This window comes from Chamaea fasciata, unplaced genomic scaffold (assembly GCF_029207755.1).
Source record: "Chamaea fasciata isolate MVZ Bird 193981 ecotype frontalis unplaced genomic scaffold, bChaFas1.0.hap1 SCAF_46, whole genome shotgun sequence".
In the NCBI taxonomy this organism is placed as follows: Eukaryota; Metazoa; Chordata; class Aves; order Passeriformes; family Sylviidae; genus Chamaea; species Chamaea fasciata.
The window spans coordinates 311,993-324,146 of NW_027094131.1; the positions used below are offsets into that span (position 1 = coordinate 311,993).

Here is a 12,154-nt window from a genome sequence, read left to right on the forward strand (position 1 = left end):
CTGGGCAAGCTTTAACTCTTTCCTGATAGAGATTGAGACTTTGTTAAACTCTAACCCTTGTCAGAGATGAGAGAAAAGGCCAAATTGGGGACATGTAAAGGCACAATATGAAGATATCTAAGTCAGTAAACAAAGACTGACTTCTTCAGTGGGAGAGATGACAAATTGCCTGAGTATGAATATGCCAAAGTATTCCTTTAAATTGTGGACAATACAAATTGGGGAGATGATGTGTGGATTTGACCAAAGGTATCTGTGATGGACTGAGTGAATATTGAATTAGTAGCTGTGATCCTGTGATCCCATGAGAGGTTTGAGCAAAGAGAGATGAGAAGAAGCCCTCTGCCAGCGAAGAAGTGAGACTTCTCTGTTCCCTGAGTTGAAGAATCCTTTGCCTTTGAGGTCGCTCATTTTTAGAAGGTGACACCCCAATATCTGTGGGCCTGCGGCCCATATGTGTGGTCACAGGAAAGGCTACGTGAATATGGGAGGTTCCACAAGTGCAGAATCTCCTGGGTGGGCTGCTTTTGTGTTTAGAAGCCACAAGCAGACGGTTTCTCTTGTGGAAAGTTACCAAAACAACAGGAGAGACTTCTGTCTCTTAAAGACTGAATGAATGACTGTTTTTTATAAGTGGTACTGATCTGGAATTCCGAGTTTTGCCTCTTTACGTTGTTTGTAGAAAATGAAGAGTTTCTGTTGGGAGAAAGGGTTGGTTTAGAAGTTCATTTGTATTTTTTCCCTTTTCCTTTGCTTCTCTTAGTGTGTGTTAATAAAATCTATGTTTACCTTTAGTTGGGGCCTGTTTTGCCTTTTTTTCCCCAAAATCCTATCTCAGTGTTGGCAAACAAAATTCAGCGAACATGAAACCACCACATAAATGGTGCCGTGACTGAGATTAGTGAACCAAAACCACTACAATCTAGTGAGATTTAGGGTGCATTTTAGATCCTGTTGCATCATTTTAGGCAAACCTAGATACTTTCATGGTGGATTTGATGCCTATTTGGAAAAATAAGGGTAATTTGAGACAATTTTGCCTGGGTTTTAAACTATTATGAGCAATTTTCGGCCGTTATGGTTGGATTTCAGACCCCTTTGGATGATTTTAACTCCATTTGCCTGATTTTTTGCCAAACCATGTGGATTTAGGGTAGATTTTAGGGCCCTTTGTGTGATTTGAAGCCACTTTGTAGGGATTTTAGGTCAATTTGGGTGATCTGGGCCAAATCTGATCGGATTTAAGGTGGATTTTAGGCCCTTTGGAAAATTTTAAGTTCTTTTGGATGATTTTATTCCACACGAGGCCCTTTTAGGACCGCGCGTCCCCTTGGCCCCGCCCCTTTCCCCTCCCAGTTCCCGCCCTTTCCTTGGCCCCGCCCTCGCAGGCCGGGCCCGGGCCCGGGGGAGGAGGAGGAGGGAGGGAGGAAGAGGCGCAGCGGCAGCAGGAGCGGGAGGAGAAGACGAGCGGAGGGAGCGGCGGCTCCAGCGCTCCCTGAACGGGCGGCACCGCCGGGATCATCGCCCCACATCCCGCAGGTGCCCGGGGAGGGGGAGCTCGCCCCAAATATCCCGGGGGGTCCCTGGGTTTGGGGTTTTGGGGGGGGGGGGGGGATGTTTGGAGTTTGCAGGGCTCCAAAGCCAAGCAGCAGATGCCCCTCAGGGAGAACATCGGGGGCTCCCCGGGAACTATTTCTGGAGGTTCCCGGTGTGGGCAGAGCCCCTGGGGTTGCCGGAACCCCGGCGGGGGCTGATGGGGCTGGAGAGGCGGGATGGCCGGGAAAGGGGCTCGGGGATCCTGATGCCGGCAGTGGCTGCTCCCAGTGTAAGCCCGGTCACTCCCAGTATCCGTAGGTGGGAGACAGAAGAGGGGGGAGCTTTTCGGGTTCCTGGGACTCGCCGCAGCCCGGGGAGGGCGGGCACCGAGCAGACGGGGGATCTCCTTCCCCTTCCCTGTGACACGGAGGCAAATCCCATCCTGTCCTTGTCCTTCCTCCCCCAGACAGGGAGCCGAGCATGGAGAGCAGGGAAGACAAATCCCCGCGGCAGAAGCTCGTGGCAGAGGCCGTTTTGAGCGGCTCCACGGCGCAGGAATGCAACGGGGAGGAAAAGGGCCGGAGATCCCTGAGGAGGAGGGGCTGCAAACACAGCTGGCGAGGATGTGAGGAGGAAAGAGCCAGGCCGGGCCGGGAAGGCGGCCGGAGATGGAGCCAGAGCTCAGAGCTGGTGGTCCACGAGCAGCTTCGTGATGGGGAGAAGCCCCACAAGTGCTCCGAGTGTGGGAAGAGCTTCAGCCACAGGTCCTTCTTGATCCAGCACCAGATGATCCACACTGGGGAGAGGCCCTATGAGTGTGATCAATGCAAGAAGAGGTTTCAGACCAGCTCCCGTCTTCTTGTACACCAGCGCACACACCGGGAGGAGAGGCCCTTCCGCTGCCCCGACTGTGGAAAGGGCTTCAGACAAAACTGCACACTTGTCATCCACCAGCGCATCCACAGCGGGGAGAGGCCCCACAAGTGTGAGGAATGTGGGATGAGCTTCAGCCAGAGCTCAAGCCTGATCTGCCACCAGAGGACCCACACCGGGGAACGACCCTACGAGTGTGGGGAATGTGGGAAGAGCTTCAGCCGAAGCACCCTCCTGATCCAGCACCAGAACATCCATACTGGGGAAAGGCCATACAAGTGTGAAGAATGTGAGAAGGGCTTCAGGCACAGAGGCACCCTTCGAGTCCACCAAAAGATCCACACTGGGGAGAGGCCCTACAAGTGTTCCGACTGTGGGAAGGGGTTTCGGATCAGCACCCACCTCCTTGTACATCAGCGGATTCACACAGAGGAGAGGCCCTTCCGCTGCCCAGTCTGTGGGAAGGGCTTCAAGCACAACTCCAACCTCGCCACCCACCGGCGCATCCACACTGGGGAGAGGCCCTATGAGTGTCCCCAGTGTGGGAAGAGCTTCTCACAGAGCTCTCACTTGACCCAACACCAACGGAGACACCGGTAAGGGAAGCCCTGCCAGTGTGTCCAGTGTGGGAACGGCTTCGTGCACTGCTCCAACGCCATCCCCCACTGGAGGATCCTTGTTGGGTAGAGCCCTGGTGACCCACATTCCCTGTAATCCATGTTGGGAAGACACCTGCCTGGTTATCGTTTTGTTTTTGCCTTAATTTTTTTCTCTTCTCCCTCTCTTTGTGCTCTAGAAGCCTGGAAGGGTCCATCTGTGAGCTTAAAAGCACTACAATCCCACTGAGAACAACTCAGTCTTAACCCTTAAGGTCTCAGTCCCACCTCAAAATGGCTTGTTCCCACCAAAGAAAAATTTAATCCCACGCCAAACTTACTCGATTACACAGCCACTAGGGTGAGGTGGGGTGGGAAAGAGATTGGGAGAAGTGGGATCCAAATTTGGAGCGGTGGGATCAGGATTGTGTGGGGCTGGCTGGGTGGGATATGGTTGGATAGTAAATAAAACTTGGAGACTTCTTGATTCCTGTGGCATTCATTTCCAGTCAGTTGCAGTTCTGTTTTCAGAGTGCCACCTTCTCAGCTGATTGTGTTTGTGTCCTCCTTTCTCTCCTGCCTCTCTCTGCCTGCTCTGTCTCTCAGTGTCTCCCTTGAGCCAGGGCAGCTCCCACCAAAAACCCTGCCCTGAAACTGAATTCCCAATGCAGGAGCTCCAACAAGCATGAAGTTCTGGGGGCTGGCAGTGAAATGTGACTGTAGGATCTTGCTGCCCTTGGCTTTTGGCCCCTTCTTCAGAGCTTTGCCTTCAAAGGCAGGAAGATCTTTTCCTGTCTGGGAACTGGAATTCCAGAGCCTTGGAGTGTGTGCCATGCAGGACCCTACAGACTGGGATCCTACAGACTGGGCCTGCACAGATTGGGACCGTCTGGATGAGGAGCATCCAGACTGGGATCATGCGGATTAGGACCTTGTAGAGTGGGATTGTACGGGCTGGGATTGTACAGTCTAGTACCACACGGACTGGAATTTTACAGGCTGGGACCATCTGGATCAGAACCATTGAGACTGGAATCGTACCAACTGCAACCACATGGACCAGGATGGCTGCACAGGAATGATGCCAACCGAGGCGGTCCAGCCCCACCCAGTTCCTCCCTGTCCCTTCTCGTCCCTCCCAAACTCGAGGGTCCCTCCATGTCCTGCCCAGGGGCCTAGCCAAACCTCCCCGGAGCGAACACGGCGGTCGCAGAGCTATCGTGGAGCCAATTCCTGAGCAATTCCAGATCCGATCCCCCATCTCAGTCGCAATCCCAGAGCACTCCCGGTGCCGATCTCGGTCCCGGTCGCAGTCTCAGTCTTGGAGCAGTCCTGGAGCACTCTCAGGGCTCATTCTCATCCTGGTATCAACCTCTATCCTGGACTGGTGCCGGTTCCAGTCTCAGTCTTGGTCCCAGAGCGCTGCCAGTCTCGGTGCGGGTGCCGGATCTGTTTCCAGTTTTGGTCTCGGTCTTGATCTCGGTCTCAGTCTCCAAGCGGTCCCGGTACTGGAGCCAGTGCCGGTCTTGGTCCTGGAGTGCTCCCAGTGCCAATCCCAGTCTCGGTCCTGGAGCCATGCCAGTCTCAGTGCTGGTTCCGGTGCCTGTCCTGGTCTCAGTCCTGGAATGTTCCCGATCTCGGTTCTGGCCACAGTCCTGGAGCAGTCCTGGAGCGCTCCTGGTGCCAATGCTGGTCCCGGTTCTGAACCGGTCCTGGTGCCAGTTCCAGCGTCGGTCTTGGTCTCAGTCTTGGTCCCAGTACCAGTTCTGGTGCCAGTTTTGATGTTGGTCTCAGTCCCAGAGGAGGTCCTGGAGCGGTGCCAGTCTCGTTTCTGGTGTCAGTCTCAGTTGTGGTGCTGGTGCCGGTTCTGGTGCTGAACTTGGTCTTTGTCCTAGTCCCAGAGATTTTAGATTCATTTGGGTGACTTTAGGCCAAACTGGGCAGGTTTAGGCTGGGTTTTAGATCCCTTGGAGTGATTTCCAGCCTTTCAGGGTGGATTTTAGATACCTTTGGGTGATTCTGGGCCAAATCTGGTGGGCTTTAGGGAGAATTTTAGACCCCTTTGGATGATATTAGGCCCATTTGGGTCTGGTTTAGGTTCATTTGGGTGATTTTACGATAAACTGGGCAATTTTTGGTGGATTTTAGGTCCCTTTGAATTATTTTAGCCCCATATGGGTGGATCTTAGGTGTGCATGGGAGATTTTAGGCCTCTTTTTTGGTTATTTTTGGCCCTTATGTGTGGATTTTCAGCCTCTTTGGTAATTTTAGGTCAAACAAAGTCCTCCTCTGGTGATTTTAGGTCCTTTTGTGTGGCTTTCAGGCCACATTGAGTGATTTTAGTCCCCTTTGGGTGATTTTAGGCCAAACCAGCTACTTTCATGGTGGATTTCACACTCATTTGGGAGATTTAAGAGTGATTTCAGGCCATTTTGTGTTGGTTTTAAACTAGTTTGTTCAATTTTAGGCCCCTTGATTGAATTTAAGAGACCTTCGGATTATTTTAACCCCATTTGGCTGATTTTAGGCCAAACCATGTAGATTTAGGGTGAATTTTAGGGCTCTTTGTGTTATTTTAAGCTACCTTGTGGGGATTTTAGTCTCATTTGGCTGATTTAAAGCCAAACCTGATCGGGTTTAGGGTGGAATTTAGGCACCTTTGGAGAATTTTAGGTGCATTTTGGGTGATTTCAGGGCAAACCCGGCGGTTTTAGGACCGCGCGTCCCCTTGGCCGCGCCCCTTTCCCCTCCCAGTTCCCGCCCTTTCTCTGACCCCGCCTCGTTCCATTCGTTCCCCGCCCTTTCATTGGCCACGCCTCTTTTCCCTTGGGCCCCCGCCCATCTGGCGCGTTCCGTCCAGCGCATGCGCAGATGACCCAGAAGTGGCTCTCCCGGGCGCCGCCATCTTTGCTCCCTGTGCCCCGCGCCGGCTCCGGCGTGTCCGAGACCTACGGTGGGGCAATGGGGGATCTATAGGGGATCTCTAGGGGATCTATAGGGGATCTCTAGGGGTCTATAAGGGGACCTGGGGGTGTCTTTAGGGGGTTTAGTGGGTGGTCTGTAAGGGGTTTAAGGGGGTCCATAGGGGATTTAGGGCGGTCTGGGCGTCCCTAAAGGGGGTTTGGGGGGCTATAGGGGCTCCATAGGGGCTCCATAGGGGTCTGAGGGGTCTATAGAGGGTCCGTAGGGGTCCGTAAAGGGGCTCGGGGCGTCCCTAAGTCCGGGGCTCTGGGGGTCTCTTTTGGGGATTATTGGGGTCTGGGTGGCCTTTCCGGGGCTTGGGGGATCTGTCGGGGATCTGGGGGAGCCTGTAGCGGCTCCGGGGAGGTGTGGGGGTGTCCGTGGGTCCCTGTGTGGGGTTTTGGGGCGGGCTGAGGGTCCCCAAAGGGGCTCTGAGGGGGCTCCAGGGGATATATAGGGGATCTCGAGAGGGTTCAGCGTGGCCTGGGGGTCTCTCTGGGGGATCTGGGGGTCTCCCTAGGGGATTTTGGGAGGGCCTGGGGGTCCCTGGAAGGGGTCTGAGGGTCCATTTAGGGGATCTCAGGGTCTCTGCAGCGGATTTGGGGAGGGCTTGGGGCTTCCTAAAAGGGGCTGGGGGGGAGGGTCCTATAGGGGATTTGGGAGCAGCTTGTGGGGTTCCTATTGGGGATTTAGGGGGGGGTCTATAGGGCTTCTATAGGGGTCTGGGGGCGTGTATAGAGGGTTTGGGGGTGTTCTCGGGATCTCTATAGGGACATTTTGGGATCCTTAAAAAGAATTTTGGGCTCTGTACAGGGAGTTCTTGGAAATTTAGAGGTCCAAATGGGGCAATTTTGGGTTTTCAATTGGGAACTTTTTTGAATTTTGGTGTCTCTGTTGGGAATTTGGGGGGAATTTCAGGAGAATTTTGGATCCAAATGCAGGAATTTGGTGAAGTTTGGGTCCACGTGTGGGAATTTTTGGATCTCTAGAGGGGATTTCCAGGAGTTTTGGGGTCCCCAGAGGAGATTCTGGGTCCAAACTTGGGACTTTTGGGCTCTCTAGAGGACATTTTGGAGAATTTTGGATCCAAATGTGAGAAGTTCTGGGAATTCTTGGTGATTGGCCGCACCGGCACAAGGAAGTCTTGCCTGCTGCACCACTTCATCGAGAGCACGTGTAGGAATTTCTGGTAATTTTCAAGGATTTCAGGAATTCTGTGGTGTTGTGGAACTTTGGGGAATATTTGGGGAATACTTTTGGGATTTGGGGGGACTTTTGGGGTATTTTCTGGGATTTTTAAAGTATTTTTAGGAACTTTTGGCGTGGTGTTTTCACATTTTTAGAGTGCTTCCTGTTGATATTTGGGGGCTTGGGGAATATGTTGGGAATTTTGAGAAATCTGAGAAGTTGGGGAGTTTTTAGGGAATTTTTGGGGAGTTTTGTGGGATTTTTAAAATATTTCTGAGCATTTTAAGGGTTTGTTTGGTTTGGGGTTTTTTTTCATTTTCTGGGTGATTTTTGATGGAATTTGGGTGAATTTCCTGGGGAATTTTTGGGAATTTGGGAAATTCTGGGTAGTCTGGGAAAGATTTGGAAACATTACTGGAATTTTTGGCAGCATTTTCAGGTTGGTTTTTTTTCTTTTTTTTTTTTGAGCCATTTCAAGGATTTTTTCATGTATTTTTTAAAGTATTTTGGCTTTTTTATTCTATTTCCAAGAGCTTTTTTTTCTGTCAATCTTGGGTCATTTTTGGTTACGTTTGTTCCGTTTTGGCCACCTTTGTGCCATTTCTGTTATATTGGGTAATTTGGGGAAATTTTGAGTCATTTTGGGGACATTTGAGGTGATTTTTGTTCACATTTTTGGCCATTTTGTGTCATTTTGAGCCATATTTTTTAATTTTGGGGGCATTTCTAGTCAATTTTTGGTCATATTTGGGCCAACTTTGAGCCACTTTCTGTCACTTTTCAGGCATTTTTTGTCTCTTTAGGGGCGTTTTTGGTGACTTCTGAGCCATTTTTTGCCGGTTTCAGTCCCGGTCTCAGGGCGGTCCCAGTCCCAGTGCTGGTTCCAGTGCCGGTCTTGGTCCCGGAGCGCTCCCAGTGCCAGCTCTGGTGCCGGTTTCCGTCCCGGTCTCGGCCGCAGTCCCGGTGCCTGTGCAGCGCCGCTGCGGGTGCTGCTGTCGGTTCCGGTCCCGGTCCTGCAGCGGTGCCGCTCTCGGAGCCAGTCTCGGATCCGGTGTCGGTCTCACTCTTGGTGCTGGTGCCAGTTCTGGTGCTGATCTTGGTCTTGGTCTGGGTCCTGGTCTTGGAGATTTAGGCCCGTTTGGGTGATTTTTGGTCAAACTGGGCAGGTTTAGGGGTGAAATTTTGGCACCTTTGGATGATTTTAGGCCAAATCTGGTGGCTTTTAGGGTGGATTTTAGATCTCTCTGGTTGATTTTAGCCCCATTTGTGTGATTGTCGGCCAAATTGGGCAGGCTTAGGGTGGGTTTTCGAGCCTTTTAGTGTGGATTTTTGGCCCCTTTGTCTGATTTTATGCAAAATCTGGTGGGGTTTAATCCCATTTGAGTGATTTTAAGATAAACTGGGCAGTTCTACTGTGGATTTTAGATCCCTTTGATGGTTTTTAGACCCATCTTGCTGGTGTTTAGTCCCATTTGGGTGAATTTAGTCCAAATCTGTTGGGTTTTAGGGTGGACTTTACGTTCATTTTGTTGATTTTAGACCACACCAGGTATTTTCAGGGAGGGTTTTACAGCCTTTTAGGAGATTTAAGGGGATTCTTGGCCATTTTGTGTGGGTTTTAAACCACGTTGGGCAATTTTAGGCTGCACTGGTTGGTTTTAGACCCATTTGGATGATTTTATCCCCATTTGGTGGATATTAAGGCAAACCATATGGATATAGGGTGGATTTAAGGCCCCTTTGTGTGATTTTAGGCTACTTTGTGGGGATGTTTGGGCTCTTTGGGTGTTTTGAGTCTGTACCTGATTGGGTTTAGAGTGGATGATAGGTCCATTTGGACAATTTTAGGCCCATTTGAGTGATTTTTAGGCCAAACCGAGGCCTTTTAAGACCGCGTGTTGCTTTGGCCCCGCCCCTTCTCCCCCAGTTCCCGCCCTGTCCCTGACCCCGCCCCTTTCCCCTCCCAGTTCCCGCCCTTTCCTTGGCCCCGCCCTCCCAGGCCGGGCCCGGGCCCGGGGGAGGAGGAGGAGGGAGGGAGGAAGAGGCGCAGCGGCAACAGGAGCGGGAGGAGAAGACGAGCGGAGGGAGCGGCGGCTCCAGCGCTCCCTGAACTGGCGGCACCGCCGGGATCATCGCCCCCATCCCGCAGGTGCCCGGGGAGGGGGAGCTCGCCCCAAATATTCCGGGGGGTCCCTGTGTGTGGGGTTTTTGGGGGGAGGGCGGTCCCTGTGTCGGCAGAGCCCCTGGGATTGCCGGAACCCCGGCGGGGGCTGATGGGGCTGGAGTTTAGGGAATGGGCAGGAAAGGGGTTCAGGGGTCCTGATGCCAGCAGTGGCTGCTCCCAGTATGAGCCCAGTCAGTCCCAGTTTGAGCGCAGTCACTCCCAGTATCCATAGGTGGGGAGACAGAAGAGGGGGGAGCTTTTCGGGTTCCTGGGACTCCCAGCAGCCCGGGGAGAGCGGGCACCGAGCAGACGGGGGATCTCCTTCCCCTTCCCTGAGGTACAGATGCAAATCTCATCCTTTCCTTGTCCTTCCTCCCCCAGACAAGGAGCCGAGCATGGAGAGCAGGGAGGACAAATCCCCGCGGCAGAAGCTCGTGGCAGAGGCCGTTTTGAGCGGCTCCAGGGCGCAGGAATGCAACGGGGAGGAAAAGGGCCGGAGATCCCTGAGGAGGAGGGGCTGCAAACGCAGCTGGCGAGGATGTGAGGAGGAAAGAGCCAGGCCGGGCTGGGAAGACAGCCAGAGATGGAGCCAGAGCTCAGAGCTGGTGGTCCATGAGCAGCTTCGTGATGGGGAGAAGCCCCACAAGTGCTCCGAGTGTGGGAAGAACTTCAGCCGGCGGAGCCACTTGCTTCGCCACCAGATGTTCCACACTGGGGAGAGGTCGTACAAGTGTGGAGAATGTGGGAAGAGCTTCACAGAGAGAGCGAATCTGATCCACCACCAGAACATCCACACAGGGGAAAGGCCATATAAGTGTGAGGAATGTGGGAAGGACTTCAGGCTGAGCTCCCACCTGATCCGTCACCAGATGAACCACACTGGAGAGAGGCCCTATGAGTGTGATCAATGCGGGAAGAGGTTTAAGACCAGCTCTGAACTCGTCATGCACCAGCGCACACACACAGACGAGAGGCCGTTCCGCTGCCCTGACTGTGGGAAGGGCTTTAGGAACAACTACAACCTCATCCAGCACTGGCACATCCACACTGGGGAGAGGCCCCACGAGTGTGCGGAATGTGGGAAGAGCTTCAGACGTAATGCACACCTGATCCAGCACCAGAACATTCACACTGGGGAAAGGCCGTACAAGTGTGAGGAATGTGGAAAGGGCTTCAGGCAGAGCGGCAGCCTGAGGTTCCACCAGAAGATCCACACTGGGGAGAGGCCCTACAAGTGTTTCCAGTGTGGGAAGGGGTTTCTGACCAGCACCCTGCTGCTTGAACATCAACAGACACACATAGAGGAGAGGCCCTTCCACTGCCCCCAGTGCGGGAAGGGCTTCAGGCACAAGTCCACCCTCATCACCCACCGGCACATCCACACCGGGGAGTGCCCCACGAGTGTCCCTAGGTTGGGAAGAGCTTCTCACGGAGCTCTCACTTGGGCAGACACCAACGGAGGCACTGGTAAGGGAAGTCCTGCCAGTGCCCAGTAAGAGACGCTCTGAAGATCCCTCATCTGCCCCACCGACATCATCAAGGACAGGGACTGAAACCTCTAAAAATCACTTTAAAACCCCAGCGCAGGAGTTGTGGCCTGGCTGAGGTGGGACATTTGCCAAGTGTTGCCTGCAGGTGTGTTCAATGGAAAAAGCCAGCACGCATTCCCATGGGAACAGCAGAGCCTGAGCAGAAACAATGGGCAAATCACGGTGGATTGACTGCACTTACCTGTTCTGGTTAACCCTGCAGTTGCTGACAGCTGTACCTGTTCTCATTTACACTGCACTTGTGACGGCTGTACCTGTTCTCAGTTCTCCCAAAATGAACACACCATAATGATCTCCCCACCTTTTGGCCAACTGCCTGTGGCTTTGGAAAGGACTATAAAGACCCCTGAGTAAACCAAAGACTTGGAGATCTTCCCACGGAAGAAGACGGATCTATCGGCCGGATCACAAGGATTTAGGACCACGAGGATTTAGTCTCTCCATTGGTAGCTATTACCCACCCTCTTTCTCTTTTCTCTCTATCCTTTGTTTCCTTTCAAATCCTTCTATCGTATTTGCTGTTGGCATTCAATAAAGGTGCGTTAGTTTTGATGAATACTGAAACCCCCTCTGTGTTGTTTTTGCACTCTGAGATCAGCAAAGGAACCAGCACGACCCCCGCTTGCATTAGCGGATCGTGACATGCCTCCAGTGCAGGAAGAACATCGTGCTCTGCTCCAGCTCCAGCCCCCCCCTGAAGCAGCCACGTTCCGTAGAGGCCTGGTGAGCCACATTCCCTGTGTTCTGTGTTGGGAAGGCACCTGGCTGGTTTTCCTTTTGTTTTGCCTTAATTATTTTCTCTTTTCCTTCTCTTTGAATGCCAAAAGCCAAGAGGGATTGTAGCCCTGGTTTCATGCCGGAGATGTTTTGGTTTTGTGAAATTCTTTTCCCCGGGAATTTTCTGTGAACAAGAGAAGTGTTTTTGTGAACTGTAACTTTGGTTTTCATTCCTTTTCCTAGGAGGGACTTCTTCTTGATGTCCCTCTGGTCTGACCAATGTGATTGACGAGGTTTGTCTTTTTGTCACCAATCAGATTGGTCTGTGTAAAATACTGAGGGAGACACATTGCAAATAATGCAGGAGTCCTTTTCAGCCTTCTGGAGCTCGGACTCTCCCAGCTCGGTCCCTCCCAGTCCCGCCCGGGGGCGCGGCCAAAACTCCCCGGAGCGAGCGCGGCGATCCCGGAGCGATTCCGAATCCGATCCCCGTTCCGCTTCCGGGCTCGGTCTCAGTCTCGGATCAGCGCCAGTCTCGGTGCTGGTTACGGTGTCGGTCCCAGTGCCGG

General features: G+C 52.8%; 1 pseudogene; it reads left to right on the forward strand.

The window, feature by feature from the left end:
- The first annotated feature begins 1,432 nt into the window (after nt 1-1,432).
- LOC136304047 (zinc finger protein 850-like) lies at nt 1,433-11,424 on the forward strand (annotated as a pseudogene).
- The last annotated feature ends 730 nt before the right edge of the window (nt 11,425-12,154 follow it).